The sequence below is a fragment of the Stenella coeruleoalba genome (genome assembly GCF_951394435.1).
Source record: "Stenella coeruleoalba genome assembly, chromosome: 2".
Lineage (NCBI taxonomy): Eukaryota > Metazoa > Chordata > Mammalia > Artiodactyla > Delphinidae > Stenella > Stenella coeruleoalba.
The window spans coordinates 23,844,789-23,869,600 of NC_137147.1; the positions used below are offsets into that span (position 1 = coordinate 23,844,789).

The window sequence follows — 24,812 nt, forward strand, 5'->3', positions numbered from 1 at the left end:
CTGAGTAACATTAAGTGAAATTAGTAAGGAACAGGACAGCGTGCATTATGCTATCATTGTGCAAAGAGTGTGTGTGTTGGGAAGTGTGTGTTACATGTATATATGCTTGTAAATGCATGAAACATTTTTGGAAGGAAACACAAGAAGCTATAAAATTGTCACTGGGGAGAGGATTTGTGGGATTAATATTCAGGAGTGGAGGGAGACTTACTTTTCACTCTACCCTGTTGTATTGTTTTTCTTTTTAAAGAAGATTATTCAGTGTTAAGCGTTGGTGGAGAAGAAGATCTATATATTTTTTTTGCACAATTGCACATGTCCTCTATATACACACAGTGAGAGAATGAAACACCCTAAAACATTTTTTAAAAACCTATTATGACTTTCTAAACCCGGTATAATCCATATAAAAGCAGGGATTAAACTTGTTCCCCAAGATCAGAATTTCTAAAAGCTTTTGCTGTTATTAGAACTGCATTTTGATGCAGTAACCTTGGATAGGTCTTGGTCCTCTGATCTCCATGCAATGTCACATCCATACATTAATAATAAGCAAGCAAAAACAGAAGGCAAAGGGGCTAGCATTTGAGTGTGGGTTATGCAAACCACGTTGCTAGGTCCTTCACATTGTCTTAGTCAAATTCTAGATGAGGACCCCCATTTAGGTTCAAATCCCACATCCACTACTTCTAAGCTGTGTGAACTTCAAAGTTATTTAACTTACTTGGGTCTGCTTCCTCCTCTGAAAATGCGAATATAGGAGTAGACTATTTCTTAAGTATGAAATGAGTTAATACACGCAAAGCACTTAGAAGTAGCACATGGTATGGGCATAAAAATCTCAGCTATTTGGGGGTGGCTGTCGTGGCTGTTAACTCATTTTATCCCTTCCACAGAGAAGGCTGTCTTATCCTCTCCTTTTTTAATAAAGTAACAAGACTTAAGTGCTGAAGTCTTACAATCCATCTCAGTGATAAAAAGTTAATTGGACGAGTCATTCCAGTATATACTATTTAATCCCTAACATCCAGCTGTAGAGCTGCTTCCCTTCTCTCCAACACCAGGAGAGAAGCAAGCAGAGATATTTGCCTTTTAATATCTAACTAACAACAAAGAATTGAAAATGTCTCACCTACTAGATGACCTTCACCATGGGTGTAACCATAGTCAATAACACTGAAAATAATAACAATGCTAATATTTACTGAGCACCTACTACCAGGCACTGTGCTAAGGATCTGAAGCCTAGCATCCCATTAGATCCTGACAACACCCGTTTGAGATACCTACCATCATTCCCCCATTTTACAGATGCAGAAACAGACATGGAGAGTAGTTAAGGAACCAGCCCATGGTCACACGGCCAGTAACTGGCAGAGCAGGACTTGAACCCAGGAGTTAGGCTCCGGAGTCCATGTGCTTTACCACTTGTGGACACTCAGAACAATAACAGTTACTACCAGCACCCGTGAAGCTCATCTTTAATAATACATAGAAAATCATGCATATTCATCTTCCCAATTCAAAAGCTCAATTTCTCATCTTAGCTCTACTGGACTGACCGTGTGCAAAGGGGAAAAACTGCAAGGTCCTTAGGCAAACACTCAAGTGACTGAACGAGGAAACAAACGATAAAAGGTTAATGACCGACAGCTTCTCCCTTCTAACTCCCACTCCCCAACATGTGAGCTCTCTCTGCCATAACCAAACTTCAACTTTCTCTGAATCTGGGTTAAATGCCTACGACCAGAGCTCTTGTAAAGGTTAATTATTAATGTAGAACAATAGCTCATCCCAAAGGGACAGACTAAGGCTTGGCTTCGTTGAACTATAAGTGAAGAAAGAGCTCAAACATCCCTAGAGGAGGCAGAAGGATAAAAAGAAAAAGGCCTTTTAAAAGGATGCAGCGTCCTATGAGGAGGAACTCTTCCGTGAAATGGGTATATGACCAAGACTGGGACACACAGTGAATAACTACAATGCAGATTTCTGGAGAGACAGACAAGAGAATCCGGGCCAGAAACTGCCAGACAAAGACTTCTCTCAGAAGCTATTTGAAAATGAGCTCTCTATCTACTCCACGGCCCTGAAGTTACTTGTCTATTTATACGCAGTTTCCACACCTTTCCCACCGACGGCTGGGTAACCTCTTTGAGTCCCGTTTTATTTATTTCCAAAGGCAGGCGACTCAATACCTATTCTAGAAACTGCTCCCTTCCCCACCCCCCAGGCAGTTATCGAGATGAAATGGGATATTATACATGGTAGAACACAGAAAATCCTCAATGGTACACAAACCTAGGAACAAGCAATAGTATACCTTGGTTTCCAGCAGTACTGGGGTACTGGTGGAAACTGACAGGGGCCTGGACTGATGCTCTTCTGAGGATCTCCTACCAATAAGAAAGGGACAGGAGGGCAGGGGTCTTGTAGCCCAGTGATACTCAGTTGAGAAATTCCATGGCTGGCATCTTCACCTTCCCCCCTGCCCCCCTGTCCAGCGCAAGACCACGGCATGGCCATGAAGAAGTGCAGTAGTACTTTGGGCAGAGCGTCGTGGCAAGAAACCCTGCTGGACCCCCTTACAAGGCAAATTAGTATCTGGTATAGTATTTTCCATAAATTCAGACTTTCATCTAAATGAACGCTTCCCCCCACCCCCCCGCACCCGATGACTGAACTAGGAAGAGATGTGGCAGCAAGCGACAGAAAGCAGCCTTGGCTGACAATGGCCCCAACAAGGAGCAATTAAAGACAGAGCGGTAACAGCTCCCCACGGGAGATGACACACAACCTGGAAGGGGCAGAGGCAGAGTCAAGAGAGTGACAAGCAGGTCTGACCACCCCAGCCGTGGGCTTGTAAAAGCTGCTGTTTGGACTTGCAGCTCATGCTTAGAAGGCCAGACAGTAAAACAGCTGGGGACAGAGTCTCAGGGTTAAGACAGACTCTCTTGGAACAGCTACTCTTGTATGTCTCCCTAATCTTTGATACAGAGGCACACAGGCACAATACCAGGAGTAAGGCGAGCCATGACAACACGAACAATACAACGAAAACACCTACCACCTACTGAGAGCCTACTATGTACCACTTAATAAAAACTCGAATGTATATCATCCAAATTAAGGAAGTGAAACAGGAAGCGTTAGCATCATTTTGCAAAAAAGAAGCTCAGAGGTGACAGGTACTTGCCCAAGATCATATAGCCCCTTAAGGGCATAACCAGGACTTGAACCCAGATCTCTCTGACTGCATGGGGGCAAGGCCACCCTCCAGAGGTGGCAATTTCTAAGCTCTCCAGTAGCACATGCCTACCCACAAAGCAGAAACCTCTTAAGTCAGGCACATAAAACACACCCAGCTCCGTGCAGAGGTGTTAAGCCCTTCATACCTGGTCTCTCCTCTCTGTCGGATCCCTACTCCTCCTCACTCCACGGCAACTTGGAGGCCTCTGTGTGAACTCAGTATTAGAACTTCTACATACCTGCTCACCTTGTAGGTTTCCCAGCCTACAGTGCCTTCCTCTGGTCTCCAGCCTCTAATGGTGCCCCTTCACCAGGATCTATATCCAAACCCATTCCAGGACCTCTCTGACGACTCTGGTTCTTACTGATGCCCACCATTTGATAAACTTAGAATTCTTACATTGCCTGCCTATGATGAAGCTGTCTGCCTTACTGGCCAAACCACTAAGCCTGATTGGAAAAGGAGAGGCTGTTCTAATCTACAAGATGTGCTTTTTCATGTTAAACTCTTCCATGGTGCTCGAGGCATATAGCAGGTCCATAAGAGTGAATCTAAGGGGGAGAGACAGTCCCAGTGCACAGGAGTATTTTTCTCCCTCTTCCATCTTATCCCAGGACACCCTGTTCTCAGCTTTCTAAGAACGTTATGTCCACAAACTCTGCTGTAAATGCCACATTCCTACGCACTTCAGCAAGGGATCCAGAAGGAATGGAGGGAGTGTGTGTGCCCCGCAGTGTCCAGATGCCCTCTTAGTACTGTTTCTCCTGTCCAGGAAGAGAAGGTTTACCACGTGGCCTTTCCTTCCTCTTGTTTTTAAAGCACCTTTAATCCTCTATGTGTCTACACATAGGGCAATTTCAATAAAAACCACCAGATCGGCTTATGGGACCATGATTTACAGGCCTGTGACCTGATGTCTGAGCACCTGATCCAGGTCAGTGAAGGATATCTGAAGTCAGGACACTGGGGGACATTCTCTGGAGTATCTAGGCCAGACGAAACAGAACGGTGGCAAAAAGCCAGCGTCAGGGGGCCTTGATGTGGAACAGTGTTGACAACAAATCCCAATAAAGCCTTTCAACTTTATGCCTATGTGTGGAGCAGTTTACATACAACAAGCAAAAGACAAAGATGTGCTCCCCACCCCAACTTAATCCTTGGACAACAGATAATAACAAAATGAGCTTATTCTCTTCAGCTTACAGGATGGTGCAGCTTCTAGATAAATTGGGGGGGGGGGGCGCTAATCTTCTTATCATGTGACATTCCTACTCACAGTAAATAAATAAGAAGCCCTGTGAAAGAATCCTGCTTCTATGGTTGCCACAGAATCACACATCCTACTTTCTCTCCACCACTTCCCCTCCGTCCTTCAGGCAACTGACGACTCTGGTCGGCTGTGATTTTCTTTCCTATGAATTATCTGCTCCACTCATTTGTCACTCAAAACACTCAACCTTGTTATCTTTGAATAAGCACAGGTCTTATCTTTTAAGCAAACCTCAAACACCTTATTAGCAAACAATACACATTACAGCTTTTAAAATCTGAAACAGCACCTAGTTGTACAGGTGCTTAATAAATGCTTGTATCTTCATTAAATTAGATGTTGGGCTCAAGTGGTAGCACAGGGTAGTGATTAAGATCACGGACTTCACAGCCACCGTAAGTGGGGTCTGAGCTCTGTTCCACCCTTTGGACAACAGTTAAAGTGCCTCAGCCTCAGGTTCTTCACCTGTAGACTACAGGTAACAAGTCTCACTTCACAGGGTTTTAAGAAATAAATGAGATAATATGATCATATGTAAAGGTACTTTAGCAGCTCCTGGCACTTCATAAGCATTCAATAAATGGTAGTTATCACGATTAATTTTGTTATTCTCTTTGAGAAGCCATAACTAGATCACCAGACAGGAAAGCCTGGCATGGAGTCATCAGAATGGAAAGATTGCCTCGGAGGCTAAGTTCTAAGCCAGCTGTCAGCTCAAGAGACTAGTGACAGACTCTGGATTTAACAAATTCTGAAGTTAAAATAAGAATTAAAAATTATATAATCGCCTAATGTGGCATTTATAATATGTGAAGATGCCTAATGGTAGCTATTCTGTCTTTCACACACACACCATGCACTTGCACAGATTTAGGATTCATTAGCATTAACATCATTATCTATCACAGTGTTCCACTGACCAAATTCCAACAGTGAAGTTCAAGCACAAATGGGGCAGCAGATGGTCCCCCTAGCTTCCAAAGTCAGAAGAAGCTAATATTTGGCATGGCTGGGGCCACATCTACATCTCTGGTCTTTCTAACAGGGATCAGTAAACTAACTCTGCCTGATGAGCTACAGCTGACATCCAACCTGGGGCCCAGAGTCCCCACTGCTGCATAGCAGGGACACCACCCTTTTCATGCTTTATATTCTGTTCACAGTGGTCAGGATCTGCCAAAGATGAAAACTAAGCACCAGAAATAGAAAATGGGAATTGAGTTTCAGACTTGCAAGGCAGGAGCCAAAAAGTGTCTAAGTTCTAGGGTTCAAAATAAAGGCCAAAAAGACTCCAGGTAAAGTTGAAACCAGTAGTAGAAATGTTGGCAATTAATTAAATTTTAAAAAGGCTGTGTGATCCAACACTCTGTGGGTCAAACAAAACGTATCTGAAAGCTGGGTCTCACCAAAGACTACCAGTTGATAGTTTCTGATCTATGGTTTAATTTGTAAGAGAGCAGTAGGCAAAGCTAAAAGGGACAGAAAGCAAGCAGGAGTAGTAGGAACGATCCAGACAAACTTGAGAACTGAAGTTGAACCAGCCAAGTCCTCAGTCCCTTCCTCATTTAAAAAAAAAAGAAAGAAAGCCATCTGTCACCTGGCCATGCAAGCAGTCCAGAGAGAGACAGCACACAAGCAAGCACTATGGACCAGCCAGTTACTCTAACCTCATAAACCCAGGGCGATGGGTGCCAGCCCAAGAGCCTCACTAATGATGCAAGTCATTATCACTTACACGCAAGACCTCAAGACTTAGACAAACGTTTATTTTGATGGATTCTTTGTGAGAAAGCAATGATCAGGTAAGTCTGTGCTCAACTACAGACAGAAACACTAAGAAGTTTAAGACTTCCAACCTTTGGCATCATGAAGGTCTCAATTTTATTCTTCTCAAGAAGAACTTTCTTAGGACTTTTATTCAGCTAAAAAGGCTGATTAAGAACATATGGCTATGTATCCTGTAGAAAAAATTTTCAGCCAATGCAATTTGTGGCGTATTTAGGATACTGTCAAGGTTCAGTCTGTCACAGGAGATAAGATGTGTCAGTTCAGGCTGCATCATCCTCACAGAGCCTCCTAAGCTCTTCCTAAATTAATGAACCACAGACTTGGCATAACCAGAACCAGGCAAAGAAATAAGACATGAATGCGCATGTATGGGCCATAGTTCTCCAAGACCGGCCTTAACAAATACTGAAAAAGTTTCCAGATAATTTAGAGAAGTTTTCCAGGTGATCCTTTTAGCCACACCTAGATAGAAAACTCTCCCACCTCTTAGAGCCATATGGGCAAATACATTTCTCTACTCTTCCTTCCTAAATGATGGAATCCATTGAGAATTGATGTAATTCTATTCTACTCCCTTTCTCATTAAACCCAGATGAAGCCTCAGAATTCTCAAGGTAGTGCTCTATGAAGTTACCACCAGTCCCAGAGCTGGAACTCGCGGTGAATCTTATCTCCACTCTGGCTATCCTCTAACACAAAAGCCAACTTAATGTAAATTAAGAATATTAGGAGAGGGCTTCCCTGGTGGCACAGTGGTTGAGAGTCTGCCTGCCAATGCAGGGGACATGGGTTCATGCCCTGGTATGGGAGGATCCCACATGCCGTGGAGCGGCTAGGCCCGTAAGCCATGGCCAATGAGCCTGCGCGTCCGGAGCCTGTGCTCCACAAGGGAAGAGGCCACAACGGTGAGAGGCCCGCGTACCGCAAAAAAAAAAAAAATAAATAATAATATTAGGAGACCTTCAAGATGGTGGAAGAGCAAGACGCGGAGATCACCTTCCTCCCCACAAACACAACAGAAATACATCTACACGTGGAACAACTCCTACAGAACACCTACTGAACGCTGGGAGAAGACCTCAGCCTTACCAAAAGGCAAGAAACTCTCCACGTACCTGGGTAGAGCAAAAGAAAAAAGAAAAAACAGAGACAAAAGAATAGGGACATAACCTGCACCTCTGGGAGGGAGCTGTGAAGGAGGAAAGGTTTCCACACACTAGGAAGCCCTTCACTGGTGGAGATAGGGGGTGGCAGGGGGTAAGATTCAGAGCCACAGAGGAGAGCGCAGCCACAGGGGTGCGGAGGGCAAAGCGGAGAGATTCCCGCACAGAGGATCGGTGCCAACCTGCACTCACCAGCCCGAGAGGCTTATCTGCTCACCCGCTGGGGCGGGCAGGGGCTGGGAGCTGAGGCTCGGGCTTCGGAGGTCAGATTCCAGGGAGAGGACTGGGGTTGGCTGCATGAAGAGAGCCTGAAGGGGGCTAGTGCGCCACAGCTAGCCAGGAATGAGTCCAGGAAAAGGTCTGGACCTGCCTAAGAGGCAAGAGACCATTGTTTCAGAGTGCACCAGGAGAGGGGATTCAGAGCGCTGTCAAAAAGAATTCCAGAGATAGGCGCGAGCCACGGCTATCAGCACAGACCCCAGAGACAGGCATGGGACGCTAAGGCTGCTGCTGCAGCCACCAAGAAGCCTGTGTGCGAGCACAGGTCACTATCCAAACCGTCCCTCCCGGGATCCTGTGTAGCCCGCCACTGCCAGGGTCCCAAGATCCAGGGACAACTTCCCCGGGAAAATGCACAGCGTGCCTCAGGCTGGTGCAATGTCATGCTGGCCTCTGCTGCCGCAGGCTCACCCCGCATCCGCATCCCTCCCTCCCCCCGGCCTGAGTGAGCCAGAGCCCCAGAATCAGCTGCTCCTTTAACCCCGTCCTGTCTGAGCAAAGAACAGACGCCCTCAGGTGACCTGCACGCAGAGGCGGCGCCAAATCCAAAGCTGAGCCCCTGGGAGCTGTGAGAACAAAGAAGAGAAAGGGAAATCTCTCCCAGCAGCCTCAGAAGCAGCGGATTAAAGCTCCACAATCAACTTGATGTACCCTGCATCTGTGGAATACATGAATAGACAACGAGTCATCCCAAATTGAGGAGGTGGACTTTGGGAGCAATGATATATATTTTCTTTTTCCTTTTTCTCTTTTTCCGTGTAGCTGACAGGGTCTTGGTGCTCCGGCCAGGTGTCAGTCCTGTGGCTCTAAGTTGGGAAGCTCAGTTCAAGACACAGGTCAACCAGAGACCTCCCGGCTCCATGTCATATCAAATGGTGAAAGTTCTCCCACACATCTCCATCTCAATGCTAAGACCAGCTCCACTCAATGACCAGCAAGCTACAGTGCTGGACACTCTATGCCAAACAACTAGCAAGACAGGAACACAACTCCACCCATTAGCAGAGAAGCTGCCTAAAATCATAATAAGGTCACAGACACCCCAAAACACACCACTTCCCTAACATGGGAAAGGAAAGAGTCAATCAAGTCCAGGAAGCACAGAGAGTCCCATACAGGATAAATACAAGGAGAAACACGCCAAGACACAAATTAATCAAACTATCAAAAATTTAATACAAAGAAAAAATTTTTAAAGCAGCAAGGGAAAAACAACAAATAACGTACAAGGGAATCCCCATAAGGTTAACAGCTGATCTTTCAGCAGAAAATCTGCAAGCCAGAATGGAGTGGAAGGACATATTTAAAGTGATGAAGGAGAAGAACCTACAACCAAGATTACTCTACCCAGCAAGGATCTCATTCAGATTCCACGGAGAAATGAAAACCTTTACCGACAAGCAAAAGCTAACAGAATTCAGCACCACCAAACCAGCTTTACAACAAAAGCTAAAGGAACTTCTCTAGGCAGGAAACACAAGAGAAGGAAAAGACCTACAATAACAAACCCAAAACAATTAAGAAAATGCTAACAGGAACATACATATCGATAATTACCTTAAATGTAAATGGATTAAATGCTCCAACCAAAAGACACAGACTGGCTGAATGGATACAAAAACAAGACCCATATATATGCTGTGTACAAGAGATGCACTTCAGACCTAGGGACACATACAGACTGAAAGTGAGGGGGATGGAAAAAGATATCCTGTGCAAATGGAAATCAAAAGAAAGCTGGAGTAGCAATACTCATATCAGACAAAATAGACTTTAAAATAAAGACTATTACAAGAGACAAAGAAGGCTGCTACATAATGATCAAGGGATCAACCCAAGAGGAAGATATAACAATTGTAAATATTTATGCACCCAACATAGGAGCACCTCAATACGTAAGGCAGATGACAACAGCCAGTCATAAAAGTGGAAACCGACATAACACAATCATAGTAGGGGACTTTAACACCCCTTTTCACCAAAGGACAGATCATCCAAAATGAAAAGAAATAAGGAAACAGAAGCTTTAGATAATACATTAAAGATGGACTTAATTGATATTCATAGGACAGTCCTTCCAAAAACAACAGAATACATTTTCTTCTCAAGTGCTCATGGAACATTCTCCAGGATAGATCTCATCTTGGGTCACAAATCAAGCCTTGGTAAATTTAAGAAAACTGAAATCGTATCAAGTATCTTTTCCAGTCACAACATTATGAGACTACATATCAATTACAGGAAAAAGAAACTGTAAAGAATACAAACACATGGGAGCTAAACAATATGCTACTAAATAACCAAGAGCTCACTGAAGAAATCAAAGAGGAAATAAAAAAATACCTAGAAACAAATGACAATGAAAACACGATGAGCCAAAACCTATGGGATGCAGCAAAAGCAGTTCTAAGAGGGAAGTTTATAGCAATACAATCCTATCTCGAGAAACAGGAAACATCTCAAATAAACAACCTAACTTGACACTTAAAGCAATTAGCGAAAGAAGAACAAAAAACCCCAAAATTAGCAGAAGGAAAGAAATCAAAAAGATCAGATCAGAAATAAGTGAAAAAGAAATGAAGGAAACAATAGCAAAGATCAAGAAAACTAAAAGCTGGTTCTTTGAGAAGATAAACAAAATTGACAAACCATTAGCCAGACGCATCAAGAAAAAAAGGAAGAAGACTCAAATCAACAGAATTAGAAATGAAAAAGGAGAAGTAACAACTGACATGCAGAAATACAAAAGATCATGAGAGATTACTACAAACAACTATATGCCAATAAAATGGACAACCTGGAAGAAATGGACAAATTCTTAGAAAAGCACAACCTTCCGAGACTGAACCAGAAAGAAATAGAAAATATAAATAGACCAATCACAAGCACTGAAATTGAAACTGTGATTAAAAATCTTCCAACAAACAAAAGCCCAGGACCATATGGCTTCACAGGCGAATTCTATCGAACATTTAGAGAAGAGCTAACACCTATCCCCTTCTAAAACTCTTCCAAGATACAGCAGATGGAGGAACACTCCCAAACTCATTCTATGAGGCCACCAAACCAGACAAAGATGTCACAAAGAAAGAAAACTACAGGCCAATATCACAGATGAACATAGATGCAAAAATCCTCAACAAAATACTAGCAGACAGAATCCAGCAGCACATTAAAAGGATCATACACCATGATCAAGTGGGGTTTATTCCAGGAATGCAAGGATTCTTCAATATACACAAATCAATCAACGTGATACACCATATTAACAAATTGGAGGAGAAAAACCATATGATCATCTCAACAGATGCAGAAAAAGCTTCTGACAAAATTCAGCATCCATTTATGATAAAAACCCTCCAGAATGTAGGCATAGAGGGAACTTACCTCAACATAATAAAGGCCATATATGACAAACCCACAACCAGCACTGCTCTCAATGGTGAAAAACTGAAACAATTTCCACTAAGATTAGGAATAAGAGAAGGTTGCCAACTCTCACCACTATTATTCCACATAGTTTTGGAAGTTTTAGCCACAGCAATCAGAGAAGAAAAGGAAATAAAAGGAATCCAAATGGGAAAAGAAGAAGTATAGCTGTCACTGTTTGCAGTTGACATGATACTATACAAAGAGAACCCTAAAGATGCCACCAGAAAACTACTAGAGCTAATCAATGAATCTGGTAAAGTAGCAGGATACAAAATTAATGCACAGAAATCTCCTGCATTCCTACACACTTATGATGAAAAATATGAAAGAGAAATTAAGGAAACGCTCCCATTTACCACTGCAACAAAAAGAATAAAATACTTAGGAATAAACCTACCTAAGGAGAAAAAAGACCTGTATGCAGAAAACTAAGACACTGATGAAATAAATGAAAGTTGATACAAACAGATGGAGAGATATACCAAGTTCTTGGATTGGAAGAATCAACATTGTGAAAATGACTATACTACCCAAAACAATCTACAGATTCAATGCAATCCGTATCAAACTAGCAATGGATTTTTCACAGAACTAGAACAAAAATTTCACAATTTGTATGGAAACACAAAACACCCTGAATAGCCAAAGCAACCTTGAGAAAGAAAAACGTAGCTGGAGCAATCAGACTCCCAGACTTCAGACTACACTACAAAGCTACAGTAATCAAGACAGTATGGTACTGGCACAAAAACAGAAATATAGATCAATGGAACAGGATAGAAAACCCAGAGATAAACCCACACACATATGGTCACCTTATTTTTGATAAAGGAGGCAAGAATACACAGTGGAGAAAAGACAGTCTCTTCAGTAAGTGGTGCTGGGAAAACTGGACAGCTACATGTAAAAGAATGAAATTAGAACACCCCCTAACACCACACACAAAAATAAACTCAAAATGGACTGGAGACCTAAATGTAAGGACAGACACTATAAAATTCTTAGAGGAAATCAGAGGCAGAACACTGTATGACATAAATCACAGCAAGATCCTTTTTGACCCACCTCCTAGAGAAATGGAAATAAAAGCAAAAATAAACAAATGGGACCTAATGAAACATAAAAGCTTTTGCACAGCAAAGGAAACCATAAACAAGACGAAAAGACAACCCTCAGAATGGGAGAAAATATTTGCAAATGAAGCAACTGACAAAGGATTAATTTCCAAAATTTATAAGCAGCTCATGCAGCTCAATTTCAAAAAAACAAACAACCCAATCCAAAAATGGGCAGAAGACCTAAATAGACATTTCTCCAAAGAAGATATACAGATTGCCAACAAACACATGAAAGAATGCTCAACATCACTAATCATTAGAGAAATGCACATCAAAACTACAATGAGGTATCACCTCATACCGGTCAGAATGGCCATCGTCAAAAAATCTACAAACAACAAATGCTGGAGAGGATGTGGAGAAAAGGAGACCCTCTTGCACTGTTGGTGGGAATGTAAATTGATACAGCCACTATGGAGAACAGTATGGAGGTTCCCCTAAAAACTACAAATAGAACTACCATATGACTCAGCAATCCCATTACTGGGCCTATACCCTGGAAAAAAAAATCCATAATTTAAAAAGAGTCATGTACCACAATGTTCATTGCAGCTCTATTTACAATAGCCAGGACATGGAAGCAACTTAAGTGTCCATTGACAGATGAATGGATAAAGAAGATGTGGCACATATATACAATGGAATATTACTCAGCCATAAAAGGAAACGAAATTGAGTTATTTGTAGTGAGGTGGATGGATCTAAAGTCTGTTACGAAGAGTGAAGTAAATCAGAAAGAGAAAAACAAATACCATATGCTAACATATATATATATGGAATCTAAAAGAAAATGGTTATGAAGAATCTAGGGTCAGGACAGGAATAAAGACACAGATGTAGAGAATGGACTTGAGGACACAGGGAGAGGGAAGGGTAAGCTGAGACAAAGTAAGAGAGTAGCATGGAGATATATACACTACCAAATGTAAAATAGATAGCTAGTGGGAAGCAACCACATAGCACAGGGAGATCAGCTCAGCGCTTTGTGACCACCTAGAGGGGTGGGACAGGGAGGGTGGGAGGGAGACGCAAGAGGAGTATATATGGGGATATATGTATATGTATAGCTGATTCACTTTGTTATAAAGCAGAAACTAACACACCATTGTAAAGCAATTATACTCTGATAAAGATGTTAAAAAAAAGAATATTAATTAAGCTAACTTAATGTAAGCTAAAAACATTGGAAACAAACAAAACAAAATCCATGTAACTGTGCCAAATAACTTTAGCTCTAGACCATGGAGGACACAAAGTAACATGAGATATAATCTCTGGTACCAACATGCTTAGAAATGTTGGAGGATGTTTTATCATTTATATCAGAATTGGAGCAAGATATCTGTCACTGCAGTTAATGAACATGCAAGGACCTATAATCAGAAACTTGACCCAGACTATATTTCTCTTCCCTCTGCTTTCTAGGAATGGCACTGTTATGGTCTTCTAGACTTTATAAACAAAGATCCTGTGTGTTTCTGATGGCGTAACCAATGCATCTCCAGTGTCTGGAACACAGTTGAGGCTCAACAAATATACACTCTAAATTCTTGTATTTTCTTAAGTACTACACTGACCTATCCAGTGAACACCTACATTTCCTTCCGTATTAGAATATTTGATGAGGGCACCAACCTGACTACAGTGAAAGCTACATGTCACAAAGCAGAGGAACTAAGATCAGATGAGTAGGTGGTACCTGATTATGAAAAGCTCTAAAAATATAGTCATTATGCAATTGGGAAAAAAGGAACCATTAGAGTAGACAGGAAGCCTTTAGTGGTTTCATTAGAAAGATGACAAAATTTAAAAGGTGCCTTCCTGAATCACTAGGAATCTACTGTTTTTTTGTTTGTTTGTTTGCTTTTTGCAGTACACGGGCCTCTCACTGTTGTGGCCTCTCCTGTTGCGGAGCACAGGCTCCGGACACGCAGGCTCAGCGGCCATGGCTCATGGGCCCAGCCGCTCCGCGGCATGTGGGATCTTCCCGGACCGGGGCACAAACCCGTGTCCCCTGCATCAGCAGGCGGACTCTCAACCACTGCACCACCAGGGAAGCCCTACTGTTATTTTTTTTCTGAGGACTAGACGTGACTCTAATCACCTTATTTTTTCCCTGGGGATTACATGCCCTCCCCTGCTTAGAACCCTTCAATGGTTTTCTACCAACTTCAGAATCAAATGCAAACTTTGAAGCATTATATAGAAGTCCTCCTGACCTAGCCCCCTCATCATCATCACCAGCCTTGCTAAAGTTCTGCAGTTCTTCCAATAAACCACTGCCACCACTCCCCACACCCCAGGATAAACCTCACTTGGATTCTCTATCTGAATAACTACTGCTCACCATGAGAGGCATAGTTGAGGTATCACCTACTTTGGAAGCCTTTCCCAACACTCTTGCCCATTTCACTCCCACTCACGGCTGATTTCCTTCCCTCTGCTCCCAAAGCTCCACATTCCAACTGCTATCAGAATTTATCAAGTTGTGCTGTAATTGTCTGTCTCCCATGGTCTATCCCAGTGCCTGGCACAAAGTCAGTGAATGTTTTTAGGAGGATGTGGAAGAATGGAGAGGAGGAAGGGCAAGGAAGATCACAAAGTCTACATCCTGATGTCTCTATGTCAAGGAGGACTGAAATGCAGAAAGAAGCCTCTACATTCATTCTGCTTAACAGTGATGAGACAAGAATGTAGAAAGCTCAAGTATCACAGTTAAAAAGAATCTGATAGAACCATTGAATAGTTGTTTTCCCTAGTGTGCATGCTTAAGAAGTGTGTTTACATCTTAAGCCTATAAATATGGAAAGTTCTGCACCCTAGAGTGGCAGCTGTCATTAGCCTGTGTGTCTTGGCAAAACACTAACAGAAGCAGCAGTGAAAAAACCCAATCACGAATTCTAGCAGGGTACTCTGGCAGAAGCAGCAGTGAAAAAACCCAATCACGAATTCTAGCAGGGTACTCTGGGAGACTGCCTGACCAAGCTCAGCACCAGCACTGCCTCCACTCTTGTAGCAGCTAGGAGACTACTGTACACTTCTTTACGACCATGTAGCCTGGACTGTCATAGAAAACATATTTTGAAACAATACCTCAGAGCCTTTTACCCCCTGCACCCAGAGTCAAAAAACCAGGAATGAATCCCCAACAATGAAGTCTTTGGCCATGGCTAGCAACTTCTGGCCGCCACCAACTACCCTGCAAGAATATAGATAACAAGAGTAATGCCACACAGCTTTTGAAGAAAAATTGTATGAAAAGCCCAAAGGCAAAAGAGCAAGGGAGAACTACTATAAAAGGACTCAATGAAACAGAACCTTCAAGATGTCTAACATAGTTGGCTGGAAACTACAGTAGCATATCAGGAAAGCCAAGTATTCCATGCAGCCCAGAAAAATGAAAGCAGTGAGTTCAGAACCATGGCCAGGGACAGACTACACCAAGAGGTGCTGACCAACGCACAAGCTCCAGGAGGACTATCTAAGGCTAACAGGGCAAGTTCACATAGGGGCTTTGCAGTTCACCCTCTTACAGTGTGAAGCCCATTCATTCATACAAACTACATGTGGACCAGAGATGTATGGCCTCCTGATGGTCACCCAACTTTCTAAGAAGGGGATCTGCCTGTCAGAAGCAATTATCAACTATTTCTTGCCTAGCCTGCTAAGCAGCTCTGCTTCCAGCCTAATAAAGGCTCTAATCAGATGGCTTTTCAAAGTGATCCAAAGAGCCCCTCTGCAACCAGCAGAAGAGGTGAGGAAAGTATAGGAGGAATATGCCAGGCTGGCGGGTACCTGATAACATAATCATTTCCAGCCTTGTGCAAAAGACAGCAAAAAGAGTTGGGTTCAAACTGACAATAATATAGACAGAAATGCTAGGACTCAAATTAATTTTTTCTAAACAAGTTCCTTTACCCTTGGTTAATTTCAAAATAAAGAGTCGTGCAACAAACAAGGCCAACCTCCTTATAGGGGCTCCCTTTCAAGGTGATGGCCCTTAGCCCCAGTGCTTACACCTGTGACTTCACCTTTAGTAAATCTGCAGGGACCTATATAGCCCTTATGCCACATAAAACCAACCCGAGATGAATTTCACTACCAGTTACACAAATCATATTTAAAGAAAAAGCCTTTCTAAGTCTTGGATCTTAGGTGTCAGCTATAACTCCTATTACAACTCACTCCTTCTCCTTATTTATATTTTGTTCATTTCTACAGTATTTCGATTGTCTTTTATGATGAAATATTAAATTACAGGTAGAGAACAGGAAACTATTATGAATTAAAATTTAGAGGTAGAAATGATAGAGAAATAGAGAGAAGTATTGCAGGAAAGGGATATAGGGTGTCTAAAGAGATCCAAAGTTCATTATCACTTTTAGGAATCAAATAAGTTTCAATATAACTGGAGAAACCCACAAGCTAAGCTTAAATTCAGTCTCCATATATTGGAATGTTAGATTCAATGAAATTAGGTGTGGCAAATAATTTTAATTTCACATATCAAGTTTGATCAATTAAGAGTGACTGCCTAGGACACAAAATAGGAAAGATTGGTCACAGCACAATAATGAGAAACATCTAATATGGTTATGAAAATGTGGCATGGTGGCTCCCATGATATGCATTTGCAGAACCTGAGTTAACCCACAGCTCTAAGCCTCCCGGACTTGGGATGACCGTGGGTGATGGCAGCAACGATGACGGTAGTAGTAGAAGTAGCAAAAGTAGCAACAGCTAACCCTAATGGAGGGCCTTCCATGGGCCAGGTATTATTCTTAGTATTTTACATAAAATAACTTAACCCTCATATGGCAAATATCCAAATCAAGATATAAACCCAAACCAAGATATGACACTCCTTTTTTTTTTTTTTTTGCAGTACGCAGGCCTCTCACTGTTGTGGCCTCTCCCGTTGCGGAGCACAGGCTCCGGATGCGCAGGCTCAGCGGCCATGGCTCACGGGCCCAGCCGCTCCGCGGCATGTGGGATCTTCCCGGACCGGGGCACGAACCCGTGTCCCCTGCATCGGCAGGCAGACTCTCAACCACTGCGCCACCAGGGAAGCCCTGACACTACTTTTGAGAGTAAAAGAGAGCACTTAATAATTCACCTGGACAACAGGTAACCCAGAACTTTCCAAGACTACCTGAGTTGGACGGTCACCCTATTTGATCCTCACAACAACCTGAGGCATGAGAGGCAGCGTAACTAAGGTATTGGCCTGCAAGCCTTGTAGCTGCCCAGCTTCCAGACTGAAGAAAGAACCCAGAGACAGCTACAGAGACATCAACAGTTTATTGGATGGGGATCTTACATGTCTGCAGCAAAAGGGCCTGGAGCAACACCCCACTGTGTCGAGCAGACAGGAGGCAGGACACAGCAGCCATATTCCCTACTCAGGGGAGGAGGCGGCTACCACTTATAGGGGGAAATGACGTCAGGTTGGTTCATCAGTTACCAGGGAAACCAGGGCTGGGGCAGGGGGAAAGCACGCAGGCAATTACTGATTAAGCCCTATAATTAAGAGGACTGCATGGTCATGTGAGTGAAGCAGGGACTGGTCAGGAAGATATACAAGGAGCAAGAGAGCAGCCATCTTGAGTGGCCTGACTACACATTTCATCCCTACGTACCCTGCACAACCCTTAAAATCTTGGTCCACTCCTGTTCTGCGACACGCCTGGGGTCATTTAGAGGTGCACTGCAACCAGATACCACAAGTGCAACACAGACAGCAGCTAAAGAGTAAGCCAGGTGCTTATTGGGTCAATTTTTCATGAAAGTCCAGAGGAGGACAACAACGGCATCTCACTGTAGACCCAGCAATCAGACTCATTTCACAGTGAGGCCGCCATTCTAGGCCAGTCTGCAAACAGATCTCCCTCTGCTCAGACTAGGGGTGAAATGTAAGATGTTTACCAGGCGCGATATGGGGGAGATCATTACCATCAGGCAAAATGCAAGCAGAGCAGCATCCTGAGATACCACCCTTAGTCCTCAGTCCCCACAGCTGAGGCCAAATACTGGAAAGGCGGTTTAACAACAGACCACAGGGTTAATATAATGGTGCCTTTCTCCAGTAGGGGGCCTGGATTAATTACCTTAGTCGTCTTAAGTGGGGCAGGTAGAAGACAGGTGAAATCTAAGTTCTTTTCTAAGCCTCTTCCCCACGGGGTGGTACACCCAAACAGCCGAGGACTTGCCGCCAGTCCCAGGGCCTTTTTATAATGTGTCCCCCGGGGAAATCCTGTGGCGAGGGCAAAAGTGAGTTACTGTCCTGACCGACAGCTGGCCGAGGTCCTTTGCGGTTAACGTTTGTACTCGGATGGTGTTGCCTAGTTGCCTCTGGGTTAACACGGCCTAGGCACTGGGACCATCACTCTTGGGATATTTAGTTATAGTTCGTAGGGCTCGAGTTAGCCTCCTGGTCCTCGTGTTGAGAGAGTGGTTTCCCGTCTCAGCTGTTGTTTAAGTAGCCTGTTCATCCTTCCAATTAGCCGGGCAGCAGTGGGGTTGTAGGGCAGGTGGAAATGCCAGCGTATGTCATTTTTATCGGCCCACTCCTGAACTTCATGGCTGGTAAAGTGGATCCCTGGGTCACTGTCCAATGTCCATGGGGGTCCTGTACATCACGCACAGCTGTTCTAGACCCTGAATGTGATTTTGGGCGTTGCTCGAGGCCTCGGGTAGGCCTCTTGTAAGGTCTCCCACCTGCTGTAACGCTGTGTAGATGCACATGGCTGCTGGTCCATCCACTATATGGTTGCTCTGCCCGCTTCCGTAGCTGGGATCAGGAGCCCAAGGACACTCTCACTAGTTTGCCGTTGCCACGGGCCCCAGGCAAACCCTTCCAGGTAACTGGCCACGTCCAAGTCACAAGTCTGTCCCTGAGTTAATATCCCTAAAGCCTGTGTCTGTAACTGTTTAGGGGTGGAGGGTCAGACAACACCCAAGTATCTGATAGATAATCCAGGTCGTTGCGTTTTTTTCTGTATTCACCAGGGATCCCCATGCGGTCAGAGGAACCACGAGCACGGGGCTGTTACTTTTAAACTGGTAAGAGATTCCAAAGTTAATAGGATATCATCAATCTAATGGAAGAGAAAGACATCTCCCATGGCAGTCGGCTGCCACGGGGCCCCTCAGGCTAGTGGACGGCCACCTCGGGATCACCCCTGCAATTTTCCATTCCCCATCCTTATTTCCTGACATCTTGGCACTCACAGGAGTTTTCTCAGCCTCCTGGCTGGCTCTTCAGTTGCTGGGCTGCACCCGAGGGCCTGCAAGCCTTGTAACTGCCCAGTCTGGAGACTGAAGAAAGAGCCCGGAGACAGGAACAGAGACACTAACGGTTCATTGGACAGGGGATCTTACTGGTCCACAGCAAAAGGTCCTGGAGCGACACCCCACTGTGAACGGCAGCCGAGAAGCAGACCATAGCAGCCATCTTTGCTACTTGGTGGGGAAAGAGGCTACCATTTATAGGGGGAATTGACATCAGGTTGGCTCATCAGTTACCAGGGAAACCAGCAGCTGGGGCAGGGGGCAAACATGCAGGCAGTTACTGATTAAGCCCTATAATTAACAGGATTGGATGGTCATGTGAGTGAAGCAAGAAGTGGTCGAGTAGGGGGAGGCACAGAGAGCAAGAGAATGTCCATCTTGAATGGTCTCACCATACCTAGGGTTAAGAGACTTTTGCTGAAGTCAAACTATATGGGTTCAAATCTTTACTTTGCTTCTTGTTATTGTGTAACCTGGACAAGTTATTGAACCTCTCTGTACCTCAGCTTCCTCATCTTTGAAGCGGGAATAATAACAGTACTCTTACCTCATAGGGTTGTTGTGAGGACTAGAAGATTAAGTAAACGTAGGGGGTTTAGAATAGCTCTTGGCACATTGTAAGTGTTGGTTACAATTATCTTCATTTTACGGAAGAGGAAATGGGAATCGGAGATTTTAATATCTGTCTAAGGTCACACAGCTATTATGTAGTGCAGCCAGAATCAATTAGGAGTAAGTCTGGCTGGAGAGCCTGTGTCCAGGCTCTATTACTATCCTACCTCTGTACAACAGAAGAAAACAAACAATGTTTCCATAAGAGCCCTCCTATAATCCAGCTTCTCCAACTAGCTGGACTATAGGAGAACCACCAGAAATAGGAGTCTCTCCTGCCTGAGGCTTCGGCTAGCAGGTTACAGGCAAGAAGGCACACTGAATGAAGTATGCTCAGGGCATCCGTCACAGCCCCGTGGAAGATCTCTCCTGGGACCCATGCCCTCCTTAGGCTATATGAGAGAGGTGTAAAGGAGGCGTGGAGGAGCCAGGAAGAATCTGCTTCCCAAATTCAACTGCTGAAGTTCGCTAATTCAAAGCCTGTTGAAGACCCGGCTCCGACCATGCACACGGGGCCCGATCCAGAGCTCCCACCTGAATTTCCCTCCCAGTGACCACCTGCATCCTTTGTGACCCTCCTAATGAAAAAGATGGCAAAAGCAACTGCTGGACACAGCAGAGTGAGTGCCAGGCCAGCTGAGCACATCTGTTCCCCCAGAACTAGACTGTGATCCATCCAAAACAGGGCCAGGAACCGGCTGCCACTGCCGACTCACCCAGAACTCCAACCAGCTCTTCTGGTGCTTACTCAGATCCTCAGTAAGTATTAACTGTTTATTTTCATAATGAGAGCTGGGAATGTTACCATGGCCACCTGTCCAGCGACATGAGACTCACCTAAATTAGCCCCATCCTCACAGTAGCCCCTGGCTTCTTTTAAGTGGGCCATCAGTTTGAAAATGGTTTACTCATGAGGTATGCCTGTAAGCAAACCAAGTTCCTAGAAGAATAAGCACTTTGAGTCTGCCAAGGGGAAAAACATCTGTCTCTTTGAAAGGCTGAGTAATTTTTCCCAAAGATACCAGGTCCTAATGGCTAAAATCTGTAAAATACTACCTTACTGGAAAAGGGTCTTTGCAAATGTGGTTAAGGCTCTTGAGATGAGATTATCCTGTACTATCCAGGTGGGCCCTAAATGCAATCACCTGTATCCTTCCTTATAAGAGTGAAGCAAAGGGAGACTACACATACAGAGAGAAGACGACAATGTAAAGGTGGTGGCAGGCTTGGAGAGATGAAGCCACAAGTCAAGAAATAGCAGCAGCTACCAGAAACTGGAAGAGGCAAGCAACAGATTCTACCCTACAACTTCCAGGGGGAGCGTGGCCTTGCTGACCTCTTGAATTCCGCCTGGTGAAACTGGAAACTGATTTTGGAATTCTGACCTCCAAGACTGTGAGAGAATAAATTGCTGCTGCTGTGTTAAGCCACCAGTTTCTGATACTTTGTTACAGTAGCCGAAGGAAATACATACACTCTTTCTCTTCTCATTCCCCAGCCCCTATTAAAGTTTGACTTGCAATAACCCCCTCAAGGCAAAGCCTGCCTACTTTGAGGCTTGCCATACATGGATTTCTCAGGTTTGAAGAGGAAGACCCAAGCAAGAGTGGAAAATTGTCCAGGCCTAGCAACACTAGTAATCCAATCCTAGGATGCACTGTCTCTTTAAGTTTAAATTACCAGCTATGCTTAGCTATCAGGTTTTTGATCCCATAGCCTTATCAAGTATGTGCTTATATAATAAAGAGAGGCTGCCTGACTCTCATAACCAACCATAGCTGGAGTTCAAATCAAAGCAAAAATTAATATAAGAATTAAAACATGAATTATGTACAATTCACTGTGCTAGAAGCCATCTAATTTTTACAACACAATCTCTTTCCTGAAGAACTTAGCATGTTCTGGGGAAAACAGACATGTATATTGTTATCCATTCACTGAGCATTTACCTTGCAACTACTATGTACAAAGGACGATGCTGGGAAGTGTGAGGGATACAAAGAAGAAAGAGACACTGGCTCTTCCCTCAGAGAGTTTTTTTTTTTTTTTTTACTCTATTAAAGGAAACAGATACATACACATTTATTCAGTTATTCATATGCTCATTGTCTATTCATTCAGTGTCATGCTCTGTGGAAATACAAAAATGAAAAAGATAAGTCCTCTGTTAGAAGGGGAGACAGTCAGAAAAGTTAGCAATTTGCATGACAAAGGTTTCTAAAAAGTATTCCTACTTACCATGAAAGCAAGGATGAGCCCTAATTCAACCTATGAGTGGGAAAAAGGGTCAATCAAAAAATTGACCTTCCAAAGGATAGAGTACTAAGGTGAGACTTAATAAATGACTTGCATCAGCCAGGAGAAAGAGGAAAGTAAGAGAAACAACGTGCGGAAAGAGAGACAAGGGTAAAAAATCTTGGCATATTCACAGAATGAAGAGTGATTAGTATGTCTGAATTACACAGAGTAGTGGGAGGGATGGAGGTGACGGCAGAGAAGATGGTAAAAAAGGAAACTGGCTAAGACCCCAGAAGACCTCCTGCATTTGGCTGCAAAGTTTTAATTTGGTCCTAAAGTCAGTGGGGAACCACTCATGCGGGAGAGTCATGAGGTCAGGTTGGCACTGTATAAAAGATTAATCTGGTGGCCATAGGAAATGAATTAAAAGGAAGCAAATTTTTAAAAAAGCCAAAAAACAACTTGAAAATCTACAGCATCATGACATATGTAAGACCAAAAGTATAAAAAGTGCAATGAATAGAATTATTATGGCTTGGTGATGTACGTGTCAGGTAAGAGAAAAGAGCAAAGAAAATGAAGAAGAAAGGATCAAGCTGAAAAAATAAATTCATGCCAAATCACAGTCTTAAAAACGAAGCTAAGGGGACTTCCCTGGCAGTCCAGTGGTTGAGACTTCGCCTTCCAATGCAGGGTGTGTGGGTTCGATCCCTGGTTGCGGAGCTAAGATCCCACATGCCTCGGGACCAAAAAACCAAAACATAAAACAGAAGCAATACTGTAACAAATTCAATAAAGACTTAAAAAAAAAAAAGAAGCTAAGCACTGAGGATCCAGAGCAGGAGAAACATAATCAGAAACCAAGTTTTATGAAAAACAATATGGCAACTGTGTGCAGCATATTAAAAAAATATCCAAATAAGAGAAAGTAATTTCCAGGTCTAGAGCAGTGCTGATGAAAATGGAAGGAGGGGAAGATTCTAGAAAAATTTCAGAAATAAAGCTGAGAGGGCTTGATGACTTGCTGGAGGCCCTGGGAAGGCTATACTGGCTGGGTCGGCTGAGACATCCAGTTCTCCATCTGACACTGATAATGAAGGACAGATACTGGGTGCCAAGAACGGTGATAAATGCTTCATATTTAGAATCCCCTGTAATTATCACAATTCTATGTGGTAGCATCACTGTCCCACTTCACAGATGAGAAAACTGAGACCTGGACAAGTCAAAATGACTTACCCAGGCTCACAAAGCTTTCAACTGGCAGAGGAAGGATTTCAACTCAAGTCTATCTGACTCCCAAATGGATTTTCAAAACCATTAGGCTCCCAATGTAAAGCAATTATACTCTAATAAAGATGTTTAAAAAAAAAAAAAAAACATTAGGCTGCATGGTTGGCCCGTATATTCCAATTACTTTGGACAAAACAGTTTAGAAACAACCTTTTCAATCACAATGCTATTACTACTTCTCAGGAAATCATCCCCACCTAGGAACTCCTCTGTTCACAGACAAAACCACAACAAAGACTTATATACTGTTGTATATATGAATCAGTGTGTCACTGCATTTACCAACTTTCCTTGAAATCCAAATCAGCAGCTGGAAAGCTTGGTACCATCTCATCAGGCCAAACTGGAGTGATCAAGGAAACAAAAAATAGGCAATGAGCCTAGGGAATACATGGCATTTGGGGGACCTTCCTGTAACCAAAGGTCTAATGGATACCGTGAGAGGAAGCTAAGACTTTGGAAAAACTTACCCACTTTACCTCTGCCTCTTTGATTTTTAGAATTTATTTTGGGGCTGGCATGAAAGTGACCACTATCATGTGTTTCTTTAAATGCTTCCTAAGGAGGTGCTGACACTAAAAAAGGATAGATAGCAAAGTGTTTCTACCTGTAAACAAAGCAAACAGTATAAAATTAAATTTATGGTTGCAGAGTTTACCAAGGACCTTTCCTGGACCTTTCATAGCACTGACCACATGGTCACTATTTTCCCCATTTCTAACGGACCATTTAACTGGCCGTGCCCTTGTCTATGTTTTCTTTCATCCCAAAGGTAGACAATGTTTATTTTCCTGCCTGACATAATTCTGACCAGCAAGTGTCTTCTGTATTTACCACAATCCAAGGATTGAGGAAGACATGACATGAATAGTGGCATCCTTCTCCCTGGCCTCCTTATGGGCTGCCCTGAAGAAAATGCTGACCGCATGGCCTATTGCACCTAAGAGATTGTTGGGGTCTATCTAGGGCTCTCTTACTCTTACTCAAACTATGAATGTACAGAAAGGGAAAAAAAATCAAGAGAGACTAGAATGTCCCTAGATCCAGGGCAAAGAAAAGACAAGGCATCAATTTGAATTCTA

At 43.4% G+C, this 24,812-nt stretch overlaps 1 protein-coding gene across 1 annotated transcript in view; it reads right to left on the bottom strand.

Annotated features, from left to right (window-relative positions):
• The window catches only part of LOC307182405 (neurexin-3-beta), a 1,521,800-nt gene that overhangs the window by 1,142,411 nt on the left and 354,577 nt on the right, over positions 1-24,812 (bottom strand). The gene's annotated exons all lie outside the window — the stretch shown is intronic.